At 48.5% G+C, this 5,586-nt stretch overlaps 1 pseudogene; it reads right to left on the bottom strand.

Annotated features, from left to right (window-relative positions):
* Positions 1 to 1,464: 1,464 nt before the first annotated feature.
* On the bottom strand, positions 1,465 to 2,474 carry LOC116528919 (annotated as a pseudogene).
* Between the last annotated feature and the right edge of the window lie 3,112 nt (positions 2,475 to 5,586).

Below are 5,586 nucleotides of genomic sequence, written 5' to 3'. Positions count from 1 at the left end.
GGGGCAGCCCTTGAGGGATGTGGTCTGAGATGATCATTCTCCACCAGCGGTAAAATTCCTTTCACCTTGGGCTTCATGTGGCCATTCAGAAACACAAGGGGCTGCACTTCCACTCCACTTCCTACAAAAATGTTCAAATCCACTGCAACCCAGGTGCTTCTCTATTAGAGGCCAAAAACTTGCAGGAGCCCAGCGAGGAATCACGGACTAAGAAACTTGGAGCCAGTTGAACCAATGCAAAGTTTCCTAATATACCAAGTGGTACCAACCAACAGACATCTCACACAATAAATCCCATTCTGCCTCCAGCTGCAATACAGATAATGTCATTCTAATTTTGTCCTTGCTTTTCACTCATAAAATAGGTGTGGGCAACGAAATAAGACAGTGGATATAATAGGTCCACAGTGAGGAACCGGCACCCATAACTCAACCTGAAGTTCAGTGCCGTGCAAAAGGTTTATGAGAACCCCAGCAACTGGAGGACTGAATTACATCACCTGTCATCGGTCCCATTTCTTTCCTATTTTTTACAATTGATGTAGGAAATGCATGTTTTAAAGATGGTAAAACAATTTATTGAGAGCTCTTAAAAGAAATAATTTAACAATTTTATGGAGGACAGATTAAGGAGCAGTGGCATGAGCCCAGCAAGGAAGGAAATTACAGGACATCCGAGTCCCTTTCCCATTCATTGCTGTGCCCAAGGACACAGTGAAGGCAAGCAGTGTACACTCCCATCTTAAAAAGTATTTCTGCTTCTCTGAATAGTCTCATGCCCCTCAACAGACTTCATATTCACACAGAAATAGATATGCATGTCGACGGGTCTCCTCATTTTCGCACTTTTGTCTTAGAAATTCCTGAACGTTTCTTCCCTTCTAAATCTTCCCATGGCCACATGTTCAACCTGCTCTGTGCTGAAATGGAACCAGGATTTTGTCATATACTTTGTACCTGAAACTTTTCCACAATGAGACAGAACAATCTTAGCACACCTGTCTTGGGAAGATGAGATTTTCACATGCATCATACATACTTTCAGATGAGGAATGAATGATACTAGCGCAACGTCAGCCACAGTATGCAGGTTTCAGAATTCTGACTCATGAATCCTTACCTTTTTTTCATAACCAAATGTGTGATTTATTTTTTAAAGAAAATAATTAAAACTGAGGCTTTTTCCCAATAAAGGGGAGAAATAACCATAGTAAATCATACCCTGGTTACAGGCTAATTACCACATCCTATACAATGTGGATATGCTCAACATGTATTCAATGATAATATGAATAATGAACATTTGCAGTTTTAAAATCACAAATCACTGGCCAATGTTGTGAATTCATAAATGCTGAAATAAATACTTAGAAATAAGTCTCTTTTAAAAACTTTAGTCTCAGTCTTTATAGTTCAACCCAAATATTACATACAAATAATGCAGCAAATAAATGGACATTTCTGCTAATTTCCACTGGATTTCTTCATAATACTGCTGTCTGGTGTTGCATTAGTGAAGACACTTCCCACAACTACATGGGTACCCCAGAGACTATGACAAATCTCTTTACAGCATCCAAGGTCATCGACAGAGAATCCTAAATGTCAGTAGCCTTCATCTGTCTCAAAAAGTGTGTTGTTTGTATATGGCCCAAAAATGCCAAACCAGATGATGGATCAATAAAGTCAGCCCGATATCCCTCAGCTTGAAGAGCATAGCAAATTTCCTTGGCACCACTGATGAATTTTTCTAAGAGGACTTCTCTTTCAAATTCTACTTCTTCATTCTAACCAATCATATCATTCTTAGTTTTTTGTGTTACAGTCAGAATCATTAGTTTGCTATTAGCAACTTCTGGAAACAGTGATTCAAAATCTCTTGCAGCAATTCTGGGCATATCTGTATTGCACACTCTACTCTGGCACTTTCAAAGTAAGTTTCTGTGCTGTTAATTTTGTGTTCAACAGGTGCCTCATTACCCTAAAATTCATTAACGCATTGTGCCACCACAAACTTGTCTTTCACCTGATAAAGTTTCTGCTAGAATATCAGACACAGTTTTATGAACCAGGCTTTCTTTGGTGAACCAGTCCCATTGAGGTGACAATCAAAACCTATGTTCCCAGGAAGCTGGAACCACTATGTTGAGGTGCAAATGGCCCCATAGTTTCATCAGGCCACACTGTTTGAAAGCATGTTTCTGGAGGTGCAGAGGCCACATGAGGCTCTTCAGAACTCGATAATCCTGTAGTTGAAAAGTCTTTGCGATCGACAACCCTTTTAACTAAAGAGTAAAATCCTGGGCAATAGGAAGCCAGTCTGGCACTGTTCCAAAGCACACTGGCCATCTCTACTGGAAAGGACGGTTCGCAAAACAGCTTCCCTTTGGAAAGCTATTCCGGTTACCACCACTGCCTCCAGCTGTCCCAGAACCTGACTCTTTTGCTGTCAAATAGTGGCCCAAATCCTTACTTTTTAATGAGAATTTTCAGGAAGGCATTTCAGTGTTTTTGTCACTAGAAGATGTATCTCCAGTGAAGATGCTCCTGCCTCCAGAAAGCTCTGACATGGTGTAATTAAGTCAGGAACCTTTGGTCCTCTCTGTTCTTTGGGGTGCAAAAGAATGAGACAGACAGGCATGTGGGGGTGCCAGGACATCCTGGCCAGTGGAGGGATGTCATACAGTGGCTGCCTGTACCACACTGGCTGGTGAATACATGTCACCCTGGACACAGGCTTGCCAGTATGGGCTGGGACATGTGGCAGTCAGGGCTCTTAGCCCTGATCACGTGGACATGGATCCAGTGGTAACTCTCACCTTTGCAGCTGAATCTCTCTTGTATGCTAATCCACATATTTGCCAAAACTATAATGGTTCACTCTCTATTTTCCGTAATAGCCTCAGATTAGAGCAGTGGGATAATTTCCTACTCTGAATGACTGGTTCCCTATGCCCACCAGATAGCTCAGTCCACCAGGGCCTCATCCAGTCCTGAGGAAGCTGATCCCCATTGAAGACAGCAGACAGCCTGCCTGTGTATACTCCCACTCCTCCCCAGGATCTCAGAGACCTCCCTGGATCTCCAAGGGTCCCATCCTGCATCCCTTCCTTCTCCTTCTGGAGAGCAACCTCCACCATACCTCTACCTTCAGCAGGAGACCCCCAGACATTGCCTCACCTCTGAGCAGCCACAGCACACCAGCCTGTTACTGATTTAATTATTTGATGATGTCCTTCCTCAAAAAAGCACTTAGGTCTCATAGAAGGGGCTCGTAGCTTCAGTCAGGGATCCATGAATTCCTCAAATTGGTGTTTTATCAAGAAACGTTTTAGTGTGTATGTGGAATGAATGCATAAACTAATGTAAAGGAAGATGCTTAAAATACTGAACCATCTTCTGAAGGGACGGATAAGATCTGGATTCCTGGTAAAAGTCATTCTCTCCAGACTTTTACTTTCCATGTGGAAGAAAATCACAGGAACTACTAACATGTGTAGAATGATTTACTTACAGCTAAACTTAAGAGTTTAACAGGGAACTTTTTCATAACTTACGCATCACTTGATCCTCCAAAGCTTCCAAGTTATGAAAAGGGGAAAGATGATGCTTCTCCGTCGCAGACCGGACAGCTCAGGGTGAGAAGGCCCAGGGACAAGGCTGAGTTGCCCGCGTGGTCTGCGGAGCCTCCGCACTCAGGACTGCGTTGGTCAGCCTCTCTGTCCCGGAAACGGCCTCCACGGGGGCAGGAGTGGAAATCAGAGGCCGTCAAGGATGGAGAATCCGGGAGGTCTCCCTCCAACCCAGCAGCAAAAAGGCCTGTGAAGCCATCAGACCGTAGTTCTTCCGAAGCCGCTGAGGAGCCGAGTCTGGGGCAGCCGAGCAGCCTGGAAGGCGCAGAAGGACCAGGGCACAGGCGGAAGCCCGGGCTCGGGTGGAGCAGGTGTGGAGGAGGAGGCGCGCACGCCCGGGAGAGCTCAGATCCAGCGTTTATCACACAGGGAAGGGGCGCCGCATGCCCGGGAGAGCTCAGTTCCGGCGTTTATCACACAGGGACGGGGCGCCGCAGGCCCGGGAGACCTCAGTTCCGGCGTTTATCACACACGGACGGACGGGGCGCCGCATGCCCGGGAGAGCTCAGTTCCGGCGTTTAGCACAGATGGATGGGGCGCCGCAAGCCCAGGAGGACTCACGTCCAGCGTTAGATAAAGGGGGGGACCCCGCGCGGGGCCGCCCTGAGGCTGCAGAGGCGGGCCAGCCCTGTGCGCCGGAAGCGCGTCCCCTGCAGGAGCCGCGGGAGCTCCACTGGCCCTGCGGACTGGCGGGCGGCTCCCAGGACGCTCCCGGGTGCAGGCGCGGCGCCCCCGGCTGGAGGAAAGGCGCGGAGCCCACCCAGGCCTTTCCCGCTTGCGGAGCCCATGCCACCCAGTGGGGGCAGCAGACCTGCTGTCAGCAGGGCGCAGGCAGATGGGCTGTGGCGGGAGAGGTGAAGGGGAAGCGTCCACTCCCGGAGGAGACGCAGGAAAGGCTGCACCCACACCCCTCAGGGTCCCCTCCGTCCCCCGCAGGACCCACCACCCACAAGGGCAGCGGGGAGCTGTGGGGGGAGGAGGGGCAGGTCGCTGAGAAAACCTGGACTGTGCGTCCCAGCGATGCGGGCTTCTCAGACGGGCTGCGTGGAGAACCAAGTCTGCCCACCCTCAACTCGCAGCCTCAGGAGACCACCAGACACAGTCGGCTGAGGAGAAAAAGCCCCAGGGCCGCCGGTGGGTGCAGATGCCCCGGGAAGGCTGAAGATGGCGCCACGCAAGGTCACGTAAGGTCACGCTGGAGGCGCCTGAAGCCAGTGCTGCCAGGAAGGGCGCCATGGACGACACAGCTCAAGCCCAGCTCACCTCTGACCAGACCGACTCAGCACCACACTGAGGTCTGAGAGGAGGGTAGCTGAAGGCCACGCATCATCACATGTGCCTCAGCCCCTGCTGCTCTGGGCAGGATGTCTGGCATTCAGAGATGATGAGACACACACACACACCCCACCACTGTCAACAGACACAATAATCAACAGGACCACACTCAGAGATGTCTTAAATATTGAAACTTGCTGTCAGTTTGTCGTGGCTACTCTCTATGGAGGATGGATTCTCACCCCAAGTTTGGTTCACATGTTGAAACTAATGAGGCCAACACATACTACAGGAGAGTGTTAAAAGGGTTATTTTACCCACATAGTGAGACATTCTGGAGAGATCAGGACAGATCTCCCATGCAGGCCCAAAATTGGCTTGAGAAAGCTGGAACAGTCCTGAGGATTCATGGTGGTAGGGAATGGCCCCGGGTGAAGATTTCTGTGCACAGGAAGGGCTTACATGGCTTGAATCTCCTGCAAGCACCAGAGGAGGGAAAACCTGGGCTTTCTTATCAGCAGGCCCAAATGCTAGGCAGAGGGAAAGAGGGAGGGCTACAGAAGCTTTCAACAAACACCAAAAAATGGAGAGATTCTTTATGACAAAGATACAGATAAATTAAAATTTACAAGTAAATAGTTTAAAAAAATAAGTACATAAACAAATAAATGGATGTATC

The sequence above is a fragment of the Sapajus apella genome, unplaced genomic scaffold, assembly GCF_009761245.1.
Source record: "Sapajus apella isolate SASKATOON/1434 unplaced genomic scaffold, GSC_monkey_1.0 scaffold60, whole genome shotgun sequence".
Classification (NCBI taxonomy): domain Eukaryota; kingdom Metazoa; phylum Chordata; class Mammalia; order Primates; family Cebidae; genus Sapajus; species Sapajus apella.
The sequence above is the reverse complement of the archived record's forward strand: the minus strand, read 5'-3'. Positions and strand labels throughout refer to the sequence as shown.